The 14,792-nt window shown below is 55.9% G+C and overlaps 1 protein-coding gene across 7 annotated transcripts in view; it reads left to right on the top strand.

The window, feature by feature from the left end:
- Positions 1 to 14,792, top strand: part of ABR (ABR activator of RhoGEF and GTPase) — a 233,597-nt gene that overhangs the window by 113,098 nt on the left and 105,707 nt on the right. The window lies entirely within an intron of this gene.

Genomic DNA, 14,792 nt, shown 5'->3' with positions numbered 1-14,792 from the left:
TTGGGGGGGTCTCCGTTCTGCCTTCTGATGTCCCCAGAGGAGCAATCGCTGAGACGCCACGGGCTGCCTCTTCCTCCTCCAGGGGCTAGTGCCCCCCACTCCAGCTGAGGCCGCCGGAACGCTCCCATTCTTGAGAACCCCCCTACTTCTTCCCTCGCCAGCCTCCCTGGCCACCCTCCACCCCCCACGGAGCTCTCACCCCCTCTTCACACACCGGGGTGGCTGTTATAGCCTTTGGCAACAAGGGCCTTGGCAACGGGCTTCCCACTTGGGGGAAGCCACATTGTTGCCGTGGCAACAGAGGCCGAGGCAGAGTTTAGCGGCAGCCCAGCCGTGCAGGTTTGGGAAGGGCTGGCCGGGGGCAGGCAGGTGGGAGGCAGATGGGCCTGTGAGGGGGTTGGTCGGTGTTGGGCCCCCCACAGCCGACATTCTGGGGTGTTGTTGCCCTGCCCTAAGACGGGGAGCAGGTTAGAGATGAGCATCTCGGACCTGCAGGGGCAGGTTTTTTGCCCTGGTCCTTTGGAGGCATTGGGCTCAGGGTACAAATAGTAACCCAAGGAGGCAGAGCAGGTGTTTAGGGACCTGAACGGGGGCCAACCAGGGGAGAGCAAGAAGACTTGCTCCCATCTCTGCCTTCAGCTCTCAGACCACAGCAGGACTCAGAACCCTGCCCCGGGGACTCGGCTCCCACCCCACAGTGAGCAGCTCTCAGACCACAGCAGGGCTCAGAGCCCCGCCCCGGGGACTCGGCTCCCACCCCACGGTGAGAAGCTGCAGGAAGATGCTGTGGGATCCCGGTGTGGGGCTAGGGTCTTTGCTGCTGCCTGTCCTGGCGCCACCTCCCTCTTTGCTCCCTGTCCCCGTGCCATGTCCTCATCACGTGACCACCACGGCTGGCATCTGTGTCTGTCGATCTTCCGATTCCTTGGTGCCGGCAGATGCCTTCTCTCGGGAGACAGATCACGGGCGTCACGCACAGATGCCCCCGCCTGGCGCTCTGCGGCTTCGGGGCAGAACTTGACTTAGTGGCTGTGCATCTTGCTTGGTGGCTCACGAGGGACCCACTTGGCTTGAGGACCCTGATATCCAGAGATGCTAGAGTGACCGCCCCCTAAAGTGCTTGTGGTTCTCAGGTTTGATGTTTACACTGTCAGCTAGAAGCCACGCAAGGCAGTGGTGGGGAGCACGCGTCCAGCCTGGGGATGATTCCCACAAAGGTTCTGTCCCGCGCACCTGCCTTCCCCCCGGGGGAGCGTTTCTGCGCTTTCCGCTGGGTCACTGGCCCCACCTAGTGGACTCTGCAAGTATTGCTGCTTACGCGGGGTGCCTGGAGGCCACTGACGCCGCTTCCTGAGTGCTTGGTTGGGGATGTTTTGGTTTAAAACACTACTAATAAAAGACCAAGGTTTCTGCGACTTGGCTGTGCTTATTTGGCCAAACAGGTCCCCTCCCCTACCAGGCTTCCTGCTGGGGCCTTGGGAACAGGGAGGACTTCTGGACCAAATCAGACAATTGTTCTAGATATTCAGATATCCAGCTTCTGGCACGGCCTCGTCGCTGAGCCTTCCACGCCCAAATACGCAGCCAACGGGAAGCCCAGGGTTGAGTCTTTGTGTTGGTCAGTGTTCTCTGGAGAAACAAAACCAATAGGGTGTGTGTGTTTGTATCTATATCTACGTACGAAGAAATGTATTAGAAGGAATTGATTCAGGTGATGATGGAGGCTTAGAGGTTCTAATCCCTGCAGTCAATTGCTGGAGACCCAGGACAGCCAATATTAGTTCCAGTCCAAGTCCAAAGACCTGAGAGCTAGGAGAACCAGCGATGTAAATTCCAGCTCCAAAGCCAGTGGACTCGAGGCTCAAGAAGGGCCAGTGTTTCAGTCCGAGCCCAGAGGCTGGAGGAGGCCAGCATCCCAGCTCACACCCAAGGAGTCAGGCAAGAGGAGCTTCATCTTATTCTGCCTTTTTGTTGATTTGGGTGTTCAGTGGATTGGATGAGGCCCAACTACACTGGGGAGGACTCTGTTTTACTCAATACAAATATCAACCTCATCCCAAACGCCTCACAAATATGTCCGGATTAATGTGTGGACAAATATCTGGGCACCTTGTGGCCTAGTCAAGTTGACCTAGAAAATGAAGTGTCACACTGTTACTCTCTCAGCTGCCCAGGATGGAAAGCAGTTAAGCTTTGCACAGATGAAAATCTACTGCTCTCAGGCCGGGTGCAGTGGCTCACGCCTGGAATCCCAGCACTCTGGGAGACTGAGGTGGCCAGATTACCTGAGGTCAGGAGTTCGAGACCAGCCTGGCCAACATGGTGAAACCGCATCACAAAAATTAGCCAGGTGTGGTGGCAGGCGCCTGTAATCCCAGCAACTCAGGAGGCTGAGGTGGGGAGAATCGCTTGAACCTGGGAGGCGGGTTGCAGCAAGCCAAGATCTTGCCACTGCATTCCAGCCTGGGTGACAAAACGAGACTCCATCTCAAAAGAAAAGAGAAGAGAAGAGAAGAGAAAGGAAATCTACTACTCTTTAGCCGTGAGACACTGGGCAAGTGTCCTCACACCGCTGAGCCTCAGTTTCCTTATCTCTAAATAGCTCTAACTCCCCTGAAAGGTAGTGGGGAGGAGGCCCCACTGTGGGCAGCTCTCAGACCACAGCAGGGCTCAGAGCCCTGCCTGGAGGACTCAGCTCCCACCCCAGTGTGAGCAGCTGCAGGAAGGTGCTGCGGAATCTCAGCATCGGGGAGGCCTGCAGCGTCAGGCCTGGCTCACCGAAGTGCACAGCCCTTGGCCACCAGGGCCCTCGAGACTTTTCTCACCGGGTTTAGAGGGCTGGGGGACCAAGAGCATTGCAAAGACTGAGTCTGATCAATATCGGCTGCACAACGACCGAACCTGCTTTTGCAGTCAACCTCCTTTCTGCCACGTGGGGTGGCCCCGGGTGAGGCCGGGTCTCTGCGGTGTTGACAGGGCATATGCTCCTCTCTCCTCAGCATGCCCTCCCACAGCCTTGCTCTCTGCCTTTGTCTTCATTTGTGTCCCCAAGACATGCACCCCACAGAGGTATTAGGGTGACACCTAAAGCTGTGTCCCACAAACCCTGCCCAGGTCCAGGCTGAGCAGGGCAGCACGGCAGGGCCAGGCCCACAGACCACTGGTGGCTCCATTCACTCTGAGAAGGAAGGGCCAGGACTCATCTCAGCTGACAAGTGGAGATGTAGATTCCTAAGCCAGGACCATGGTGTTCCAGAAAATCCGACTCCCCACAGGCCACAGACTCCTCTGTCTCCCGTCCTGGGAAGCTCAGTAAAAAGGGGCCGCAAGGCAGACACAAGAACTGGGTTTTGTCCCTGCTCTACTGCTGTCTTGCTGTGCGGCCTGAGGAGTGTCACTCACCAGTCCCTCCCCGGAGCTGCAGTTTGCTCATCTGTAGAGCGAAGACACTGAGAATTTCCTCCCTCCTGACCTCACACAGCTCAAACCTCACAGCTGTTGTGAGGTTTCTGTGAGATGGTGTTTGGTTGAATGCTTTGTCAATGTGAAATTGAAACGGGTTTAGACTCCAGCCTGCAGGAGAACCCAAAGATAAGGGTGGAGGTGAATTGAAATCCTCACCATTAGCCAGGCGTGGTGGCTCACACCTGTCATCCCAGCACTGGAGGCCGAGGTGGGTGGATCACCTGAGGTCAGGAGTTCAAGACCATCCTGGCCAACATGGTCAAACCCCGTCTCTACTAAAAATCATACACGCAAAATTAGCTGGGTGTGGTGGCAGGTGCCATCCACTAGTAATCCCAGCTACTTGGGAGACTGAGGCAGGAGAATTGCTGGAACCCAATAGGGGTGGAGGTTGCAGTGAGCTGAGATCATGCCATTGCCCTGGGAAACAGAGTGAGATGCCATCTCAAAAGAAAAAGAAAAAAAAAGGAAAAAATCATCATAATTGTCCCTATCATCCTCTTCCTCCTCCTCCTCATCACAGCTGCTTAGAGGCTTGTCCAGAACCATTTATGTGCGTAGTTTCATTGAAGACCCTCAAAAACTCATTGAAGTAGGTGCTGTAACCATCTCCACATTACAGGTGCGAAAACTGAGGCTCAGAGAGGCTAAGATTAGCTGGGCATGGTGGTTCACTCCCATATTCCCATCGACGTGGGAAACTGAGGCAGGAGGATCGCTTGAGCCCATGAGTTGGAGGCTGAAAGGTGCTAGGATCACACCTGTGAATAGCCATTGTACCCCCACCTGGGTGACAGAGCAAGACCCCATCTCTTTTTTTTTTTTTTTTTTTGAGGCGGAGTCTCGCTCTGTCGCCCGGACTGGAGTGCAGTGGCCAGATCTCAGCTCACTGCAAGCTCCGCCTCCTGGGTTTACACCATTCTCCTGCCTCAGCCTCCCTAGTAGCTGGGACTACAGGCGCCCGCCACCTCGCCTGGCTAGTTTTGTATTTTAGTAGAGACGGGGTTTCACCATGTTAGCCAGGATGGTCTCGATCTCCTGACCTCATGATCTGCCCGTCTCGGCCTCCCAAAGTGCTGGGATTACAGGCTTGAGCCACCGCGCCCAGCCTAGACCCCATCTCTTAATAATAACTACTAATATTATTATTGTTTGTCCAAGACCACGCAGCCAGCGGGGCCAGAGCATTATTGAGACTTGGGTTTCTGTGATGCTGGAGTCTGCACAGCGCTGCCAGGTGCCGCTCACACGCCCTCCCTTGTGAAGCTTTCACACCCACCCCACCACTGACCCATTGCAGTATGGGAGATGTGCGCGGTCACTTGTGGGGTGCATCTGCCCTGTGAGATCAGGACCTTAATCCCTGATCATCTCTGTGGCCCCCAATGGAAGCTTCTTGGCATCTAGGGGTTCTAACGGGTATTTGTGGAATGGAACCAAGTAGTTCTGGGATGTTCAGTCAGGAGGAGGGGAGGAGCAAAGGAAGGCTCAGGCAATAATGCTGAGAAGAACTCAGGCTCAGGGTTAATGCTGGGAAGAACTCAGGCTCAGGGATAATGCTGGGAAGAACTCAGGCTCAGGGATAATGCTGGGAAGAACTCAGGCTCAGGGATAATGCTGGGAAGAACTCAGGCTCAGGGTTAATGCTGGGAAGAACTCAGGCTCAGGGATAATGCTGGGAAGAACTCAGGCTCAGGCAATAATCCTGGTAAGAACTCAGGCTCAGGGTTAATGCTGGGAAGAACTCAGGCTCAGGGATAGTGCTGGAAAGAACCCAGGTTCAGGGCTGAGAAGAACTCAGGCTCAGGGTTAATGCTGGGAAGTACTCAGGCTCAGGCCATAACGCTGGAAAGAACTCAGGCTCAGGGTTAATGCTGGGAAGAACTCAGGCTCAGGAATAATACTGGGAAGAACTCAGGGATAATGCTTGGAATAACTCAGGCTCAGGGCTGGGAAGAACTCAGGCTCAGGCAATAATGTTGGGAAGAACTCAGGCTCAGGCAATAACACTGGGAAGAACTCAGGCTCAGGGTTAACACTAGGAAGAACTCAGGCTCAGGGATGATGCTGGGAAGAACTCAGGCTCAGCAATAACACTGGAAAGAACTCAGGCTCAGGCAATAATGCTGGAAGAACTCAGGCTCAGGGATAATGCTGGTAAGAACTCAGGCTCAGGGATAACGCTGGTAAGAACTCAGGCTCAGGGATAATGCTGGGAAGAACTCAGGCTCAGGGATAACGCTGGTAAGAACTCAGGCTCAGGGTTAATTATGGGAAGAACTCAGGCTCAGGGATAACACTGGGAAGAACTCAGGCTCAGGGATAATACTGGGAAGTACTCAGGCTCAGGGATAACACTGGGAAGAACTCGGCTCAGGCCATAATGCTGGGAAAAATTCAGGCTCAGGGATAATCCTGGGAAGAACTCAGTCTCAGGGATAATGCTGAGAAGAACTCAGGCTCAGGGATAATGTTGGGAAGAACTCAGGCTCAGGGATAACGCTGGAAAGAACTCAGGCTCAGGAATAATGCTGGGAAGAACTCAGGCTCAGGGATAATGCTGGGAAGAACTCAGGTTCAGGCAATAATGCTGGGAATAACTCAGGCTCAGGCAGTACACTGGGAAGAACTCAGGCTCAGAGATGATGCTGGGAAGAACTCAGACACAGGCAATAATGCTGGGAAGAATTCAGGCTCAGGGATAACTCTGGGAAGAACTCAGGCTCAAGGATAACACTGGGAAGGACTCAGGCTCAGTGTTAACGCTGGGAAGAATTGCAGCCTCTTCGCTTCTTGGTCTCTTCTGAAGGCTTGGGGCTTGGGATTCGAGGTTGCTGGTAGGTGAGTGAAGAGGCGGCATGGGAGCCAGGAACTCCTGAGATGGTGCCTGCTCCACTCCCTCCTGACTGCTCCGGACCTGGGTTAGGTGGGTGAGGGACGCCCATGGCAGAGTCAGGGACTCCTGGAGTTTCAACCTCCACCCCCCAGCAGCCGGGCCCTGCATTTCTCCCCTTCCTGTATCTTGGGTCCCTGCTGCAAAGAGAAGGACACGAGCTGAACCTTCCCATGTGCCAGGTGCTGTGCTAGGAGTCCAGGGGCTTCCCTGCCACCCAAGTCCTCCAGCCATGGGGCTGCGCCCGTTTGGGAGATGAAGACAGGAGGCTCAGGGACCTGGGCTTGTCCCAGTTGGGAAGGAGGTAAGTCAGAAGTAGGTAGACTAGTGCCTTGGTTGTGACCCTGGGTCCTGTCATCGCTGGCTCCCCCATCCTCTCTGGCCCTCCCCCATTCACACCTGGCTGGGATCTTCCTCACCTCTCCATACTGTTACGCTTCCCTGATGAACCACACCTGGCTGGCCCGGCTCATCCCACAGCTCTCACGCCCTGTCTGAAATCTCCGTCTCTGGGCTAGCAGCCCTAGCATTGGTACCGTAATTACCCCCATTCTGCAGATGAGGAAACGGAGGCACAGGGAGCCTAGATGACATGTCCAGGTCACACAGTTGACAAGAGGTGGAGCTGGGGCTCAGACCCAGGGCGCAGGGAAGTATCGTTTCTGTTTTAGTTTGTTTGTTGCACTGTATAAACAGTGTCGTGTACCGGCTTCTTAACATTAGCTTTATTTTATTTTACTTTATTTGTTTGTTTGTTTGAGATGGAGTCTCACTTTGTTACCCAGCTGGAGTGCAATGGCGTGATCTCGGCTCACTACAACCTCTGCCTCCCTGGTTCAAGTGATTCTCCTTACTCAGCCTCCTGAGTAGCTGGGATTACAGGCACCTGCCACCACACCTGGCTAATTTTGTATTTTTAGTAGAGACGGGGTTTTTACCAAGTTTGCCAGGCTGGTCTTGAACTCCCAACCTCAGGTAATCAGCCTGCCTCGGCCTCCCAAAGTGCTGGGATTACAGGTGTGAGCCACCTCACCCGGCCTATGTATTTCATTTTTTTTGAGACGGAGTCTCCGTCTGTCACCCAGACTGGAGTGCAATGATATGATCTCAGCTCACTGCAGCTCCGCTTCCTGGGTTCATTCTCCTGCCTCAGCCTCCCGAGTAGCTGGGATTACAGGCACCTGCCACCATGCCCGGCTAATTTTTGTATTTGTAATAGAGACAGGTTTCACTATGTTGGCCAGGCTGGTCTCAATCTCCTACTTCAGGTGATCTGCCCGCCTCGGCCTCCCAAAGTGCTGGGATTCCAGGCGTGAGCCACTGCGCCCGGCCAACATTAGCTTTATGTAGTTGAAGTCTGTATATGATTTTGGAGTGACTTGTACTAGAAAAGAGAAAAAGGAGGCAGAGGGAGGAGCAAGGTGATCTGGAAGGTGATGAATCTGGTTCTATCTGTGGCTGTAGTTAGTGGCTGCACCTGCCCTGGCACTTGCCCTTTGGCGTCGGTTCCCATTGGCGGAAGAGCTACTGAGCTTCATACAATCTGGAGGTGGGGCTTGGGTTTCTGCCAGGAAAGTTGGGCGAGCCAGGGAAAAGCAGAGAGGCGGGAGAAAGTGCTTCAAGCCGAGGACCTGCCGCTGTTCAAGGCCTGGAAGTGAGAACGTGCCAGGCCCTTTGAGAGGTGACTGTCAACAGTGAGATGGGTGAGTCATCAGCTGGGGCCCCACTGCCCTTGTTTGGGCTGGCTTGGTGGCTTCCTGCTGGGCACAGAGTGAGCAGTGTTTTAGAAAGAGTCATCTGATGTCACCGGGAGGGATGCAGGACAAATGTCCTGTCACACCTGGCCTGAAATCCTTCAGCACCTTCCCTTTGCCTATAGGGCCCCCCTTCCCTTTGCCCATAGGACCCCCCTTCCCTTTGCCCATAGGGCCCACCTTCCCTTTGCCTATAGGGCCCAACCCAAACCCTTTGCACAGCTGTCAAGTCCTTGTCTGACCTGACCCCTGGACCCCCTGCCTACCTCTGTGGCCTCAGGACCAACTCCCTGCTAGAATGTGAACTCCCACAAGAGAGAGATTTTGTCCGTTTTGTAACAAAACTTTTGCTCATTGCGGTCTCTGGTGCCTAGAACTGTGCCTGGCACACAGTGGGTGCTCAGTGAATATTAGCTGAACGAATGCATGAACCAGCCAGACTAAACTCATGTCATTGTGCCTCACAGCCTCTCTCCTGTCTGTCCCCCAGCCCCACTGGCATCTCTAACCACTGCTTTTTTTCTTTTTTACTTTTTTGTTTTTTGAGACAGAGTCTCTCTCTGTCACCCAGGCTGGAGTGCAATGACATGATCTCGGCTCACTGCAGCTTCCGCTTCCTGGGTTCATTCTCCTGCCTCAGCCTCCCAAGTAGCTGGAATTACAGGCACCCACCACCATGCCTAGCTAATTTTTGTATGTTTAGTAGAGACGGGGTTTCATCAAGTTGGCCAGGCTGGTCTCGAACTCCTGACCTCAGGTGATCTGCCTGCCTCGGCCTCCCTGGGATTACAGGCGTGAGGCACCGCGCCCGGCCATAATTTTTTTTTTTTTCTTTTTTGAGACAGTCTTGCTCTGTGGCCCAGACTAGAGTGCAGTGGTGTGATCTCAGCTCACTGCAACCACTGCCTCCTGGGTTCAAGTAACTCTTGTGCCTCAGCCTTCAGAGTAGCTGGGATTACCGGTCTGTGCCACCACTCCTGGTTAATTTTTGTATTTTTAGTAGAGACAGGGTTTTTTACCATGTAGACCAGGCTGGTCACGAACTTCTGACCTCAGGTGATCTGCCTGCTTTGGCCTCCCAGAGTGCGGGACTAAAGGTGTGAGCCACTGAGCACGGTCAAATTTTTTTTTTTTTTTGAGACAGGGTCTTTCTCTGTTGCCCAGTCTGGAACACAGTAGCACAAACACAGTTCACTGCAGCCTCAACATCCTGGCTCAAGCAATCCTCCTGCCTCAGCCTCCCAAGAAGCTGGGACCACAAGAGCATGCCACCACACTCAGCTAACCACTTTTTAAAATTTTTGTAGAGATGAGGTCTTGCCATGTTGCCCAGCTGGTCTCAAACTCCTGGGCTTGAGTGATCTTCCTGCCTTGGCCTCCCAAAGTGTTGGGATTTCAGGCATGAGCCCCTGCACCCAGCCTATATGTATGGTTTATTTGTGGACAGAAATGTGTAACTAACTCTTCGAGGTTCCCTCTGTCAGAGGCAACCAGAGGAGACTTTCTCTTTCTATATTATGTGTGTCTACAGAGTTAGAATTGTTAGTGATGTAACAGGAAAATAAATAAATTAAAAAAGAAGTGCCACGATTGGGAACGTAGAGTGGGGTCTGAGGGCACCAGCAGGCACATCTGACGCAGCCAACGGGGGAGTCACGGGAGGCTCCCTGGAGGAGGTGACGTTAAAAGTCGAATCTAGCTGGGGGCGGTGGCAGAAGCCTGTAATCCCAGCACTTTGGGAGGCCGAGACGGGTGGATCACGAGGTCAGGAGATCGAGACCATCCTGGCTAACACGGTGAAACCCTGTCTCTACTAAAAAAATACAAAGACACTAGCTGGGCGATGTGGCGGGCGTCTGTAGTCCCAGTTACTCGGGAGGCTGAGGCAGGAGAATGGCGTGAACCCGGGAGGCGGAGCTTGCGGTGAGCTGAGATCTGGCCACTGCACTCCAGCCTGGGCGACAGAGCGAGACTCCGTCTCAAAGAAAAAAAAAAAAAGTCAAATCTAAAAATAAGCAGTGGGCCGGATGCCATGGCTCACACCTGTAATCCCAGCACTTTAGGAGGCCAAGGCAGGTGGATCACCTGAGGTCAGGGGTTCAAGGCCAGCCCGGCCAACATGATGAAACCCCGTTTATACTGAAAATACAAAAATTAGCCGGGCCTGTTGGCGGGCTCAGTAAGTATTAGCTGAATGAATGCATGAACCAGCCAGACTAAATTCATGTCACTGTGCCTCGGGAGGCTGAGGCAAAAGAATGGGTGGAACCGAGGAGGCAGAGGTTGCAGTGAGCCGAGATTGCACCACTGCACTCCAGCCTGGGTGACAGAGCAAGGCTCCATCTCAAAAAAAAAAAAAAAAAAAAAAAAAAAAAAAATGGCAATAGGTGTTTCCCTGTTACCCTTTCCAGGAGAGTGGCCCCTCAGCTGAGTGGCACCTCAGCTGCAGAGTTCTGACACTGCTCCCCTCCCCAGGATGGCCCTGCCCGTCCCTTGACACTGCCTTGGGAGTCAGTCACCAGGTCAGTCTGTCCCCAAGACTATCAGGTCCGCCAGGGTAGGCACGGGGGTTCCTGTCTGTGGCTGCATTCCGAATGCTAGCACAGTGCCTCGTGCACAGCAGGTGGTTAATAAATGCCTGCTGATTGGGTCAGGGAAGGAGGGAATGGAGAGTGGGTGTGGGGGAAGGCTGTCTGTGGGGAGTGAGCCTTTGGAGACTGAGATTTAGATTTGATGGTGTCAGATATCTCAGTGGCTGCAAAAGTTTTCAAACATTAGCTGGGTGTGGTGTGTACTTGTGGTCCCAGCTGCTCAGGAGGCTCAGGTGGGAGGATCGCGTGAGCCCAGGAGGTCAAGGCTGCAGTGAGCCATGTTTGTGCCACTGAACTCCAGCCTGGGTGACAGAACAAGACCCTGTCTAAAAAAAATAATAAGTTTCTGTGGGTGCCCCATTCGTTGCCATTGGGGGAGTTCATGCCCCTCACCCTCCATGGTGCTGTTCAGGCCACTTCTCCAAATTCATCTTCTGTCCTCTAGCAAGCAGTGCTTCTTAACCTACCTTCCTTCCTCCCTTCCTCAAGACAGAGTCTGGCTCTGTTGCCTAGGCTGAAGTGCAGTGGTGTGATCATAGCTCATTGCAGCCTCCAACTCGAGCTCAAACGATCCTCCCGCCTCATCCTCCTGAGTACCTGAGATTTCGGGTGTGCCACTGCACCCAGGTTGCTGAAGCTGCTTAACCCTTTCCTTCTGGGCCTTCTCTTCTTTGCCTGGAAACCCTTCCCTATTTCCAAATGCTGCTCAGAAACCACCATCCTGTGAAGCTTTCACTCTCAGGCAGCGGTAGGGCCTCTGTCCTCCGTCCCCAGGTGACTGGTAAACGAGAACACTGCCTCGTGCGTTCACACGTCCTCACCCCAGACAGATCGAGAACCTGCGAACGGCAAGGGCCCGTCTCCCAGCCTTGTATGTGTGTCAAGGCAGGCCTCTTCTGGGTATGAATGAATGAACAGACAGGTGGACAGACAAGATCAGGAGCTAAAGCGGGGAAGTACGTGTGGTCGTGTGGGTGTAAGAGGCTCTAAACCTTGGTGGGGTGGTGGCTTTAGAAAAGGAAAAGAAGGAAGAACCTAAGGACTTGGTGAAAGGGATGTGGGGGTTGAGGGAAGGAAGACTCGCAAGTTGGCGGCCGCACTAACAGAAGTGGAAACCCAAAGGGGAAGCTGTTTCAGGAGGAGGAAGGGTCGTTTGGTTGGGATGTGTGGAGTGGAAGGGCTGTTGCTGGGGCTTCCAAGTGAGGAGACCCAGTGGCCAGGGCAGGTGCTAGACCTAGAGCCCAGCAAGACACAGGGGCTGGAGCTGGCAGCCAGCTGCCATTGGCCTGGAAGGGAGAAGGCATGCCTCTTCGGGGGAAGGGAGCAGAGGGCTGAGGCTGGGCCCAAGCAGGAGAGTCCACATTTAGAGGCGGCGGGAGAATGAAGGGTCAGCCTACAGCAGAGAGTGGTCGGGGCCACACCCCCATCAACAGGGCGGCTGAGGGCTTGGAGAAACTTTGGACTGCAGAGGCCCAGGAGTTGGAGAGGGAGGCCTCTGGCTTTGGGATAAACCTTTCTGGGGGCCTTTGAAGCAGGCTGCTTCTCTGGAGAACATTAGGAGCCAGGCTGAGGCAGACGGAGTGTGGACCTCAGGTCCAGGGCTGGCTCCAGGGCTGGCTCGGGGCATTTGTAAGGGAAGGGGAGGGAACGCGGTGAGTCACTTCCCCTCCAGGGGGCACCAAGGGCCTGTGAGTGGAGTCTGTGTCTGATGGAGGGGCACTCTAGTTACTCACTGGAATTTCCAGCCACCGGGGACAGGGTGGAGTAGAGAGGCCCTGTGTGGAGCCACTTGTGTGGGGTTCAGGGATTTCAGGAAGAAGTGGGCGTCAGTCTCACCATGCCTCGTGGAGGCCTGGGGAACAGGGATGGAGATACCCTGGCGGACTTCCAAAGGCACCTGATGTCCTCTTGGGTGGAGGAAGGAACACAGCAGGGGCCTGTGGGGTTTTAGGCCCTTCTTCGTGTTGCCTGCAGGTCTGACCCGTGTGGGCCGCCCATGCCATGCACTTGGAGCCCGCCGGGCGGGAGACAGAAGAACTGTGGCACCAGGCCCTGAGCTGGCACACTTGTGCCCTGGGGAACGCCAGGCCTGGTTGTTCCCAAGCCCTGGCCCCAGCCTCACCCGCCCAAACCAAATGAGGAATTGTGGCTGAAAGGGCCGTTCAGATGCGCCCTGGCTATTTATAACCCAGCCAGGCAGGGACAGGGGAAAACCAGGGGCTGGGAGGAGATGGGTGGGGTGGGTTGGGGGTGTGCCTCTGCTGAACCCTGGTGGCACAGTTCTCTGACCAAAGGCTGTTAGCCCTGGGGTCCCCCAAAGGCTTACCCCAATCCCTCGTTCTGTGTTTCAGCTCTGGAAACAGGATGGTGCCTCTCTCCAGAGAGGGCGGCTTCTCTGCTGCTAATGGAATTGCACAAGCCCCACCTAGAGCCCAGATATTCTGAAGAATTCTGGGGGGAGTGGAGGACTGTGGGGGCCGAACTCGGGCCACAGGTGTGGTTCATTTAGACGGCACCACGTTGTTTTAAAATGTAAATTATTTGCCATCGTTTTAAAATCAGGAGCGTTCCTGTTATTAAGCCAGAGTTTAGCTTATTTTAAACAGAGATCAGGCAGCCCTGAGCCTGCGTTTCCTCCAGCAGCCATCAGCTGGAGTGAGTGGTGGTTTCACCCAGCCCTACCTGGCTGGCTTCAGCGGCTGGCCTCACCTGCACCCTCACGAGTGCTGTTTGCAACCTTTGCTCCATTGTTGGGTTGTAAAAGAGCTTTTCCCAGGGCCTCCCCTGGACTCCTCCCCCTATGGAAGGAGGTGTATGCGCATCCAGGAACTAGGGCCGGGACCCCAATGTAGCCTCACTCCCTGCACAGTTGGGGGTTCTGCAACCATTGGAGAAGCCAGGGGAAGCTGGCTGGGAGTGGGCAGGGCCAGCAATGGTGCCTGTCCTGGGTTTTGTGTGCCTTCCTCTTGCAGGCTGGCTCCCTGGGGTGGGGGTGCTGGGGGGTCTGCTTGGAGGAGCTGGGGGTGCTGGTCTCAGCAGTGCCTGTGAGTCAGGGGAGCTGCTCAGAGGAGGTGGGGGTCCTGGTCTCTGCAGTGCCTGTGAGTGGGGGGTGCTTGGAGGAGGTGGGGGTCCTGGTGTCAGCAGCATCTGTGAGTTGGGGGGGCTGGTCTTTGAGTCGAGGGGCCTGCTCGGAGGAGGTGGGGGTGCTGGTCTCAGCAGCGTGAGTAGGGGGGCTGGTCTGTGAGGGGTGCTCGGAGGAGGTGGGGGTCCTGGTCTCTGCAGTGCCTGTGCGTAGCGGGGTGCTCGGAGGAGGTGGGGGTGCTGGTCTCAGCACCTGTGAGTTGGGGACTGCTCGGAGGAGAGGGTCCTGATCCCTGTGAGTGGGGCGCCCATCGCCCGTGAGCTGGACCTTGGTGGCGCCGCTCTCCTGCTGCTCTCCTGCTGCTCTCCTGCTGCGGACGGAGCAGGTCAGGCCTGTCTGTTGCAAAGCCTGGCTCGTCCTGCGGCGGCCGAGACGCGGCTGTGGCTTCTGGGCGGGCCGGGACCTCCCCTCCAGAAGGGGGCTCCGGCGCATGGGGACCCCGGGGTGGCTCTGGGGGTCGCCCCTGCCCGCCAGGCTCCCGCCTCGGCCGCGCGCGGGGAATGAAGAAACTGCGTCTGGGAAGCGGCCTCCCCCCTACCCAACCCCGGCCCGGCCCGGCCGCGGCCTCCTCGCTCCTCCTCCGCCGCAGAAGCGTCCGCCAGCCGCGGCCCCGCAACCCCAGAGGACGGGCGGCTCCACCTCGCGACGCGCGTTTCCTGTGTGTTCGGAGCGAGCGCGAGCCCTGGAGGCCGGGAAGGGCGGGCCCTGCGGGGCCGGGAGCGGGGCCGGGCGGGACACAGCGGAGGGCGGTGGGCTGCGCTGCGCCACGGGTTCGCCTCCGCCACGGGCCGGGAACGGCGTCAGGGGCTGCCCGGGCCTTGCTCCCCCTGTCGTTGGGCGAGGACGCGGGAGACGGCGGCGGAGCGGGGCGGACTAGGTCCGGGATGCAGCCCCAGGTCGGGAGCCCCAGGCCGGGCGCGCGGGTGTAGACCTGCCCCCCCCCCACC

The sequence above is a fragment of the Rhinopithecus bieti genome, unplaced genomic scaffold (genome assembly GCF_001698545.2).
Source record: "Rhinopithecus bieti isolate Rb0 unplaced genomic scaffold, ASM169854v2 scaffold_22, whole genome shotgun sequence".
NCBI lineage: Eukaryota > Metazoa > Chordata > Mammalia > Primates > Cercopithecidae > Rhinopithecus > Rhinopithecus bieti.
Note: the sequence above shows the minus strand (reverse complement) of the source record. Positions and strands in the feature narration are given on the sequence as shown.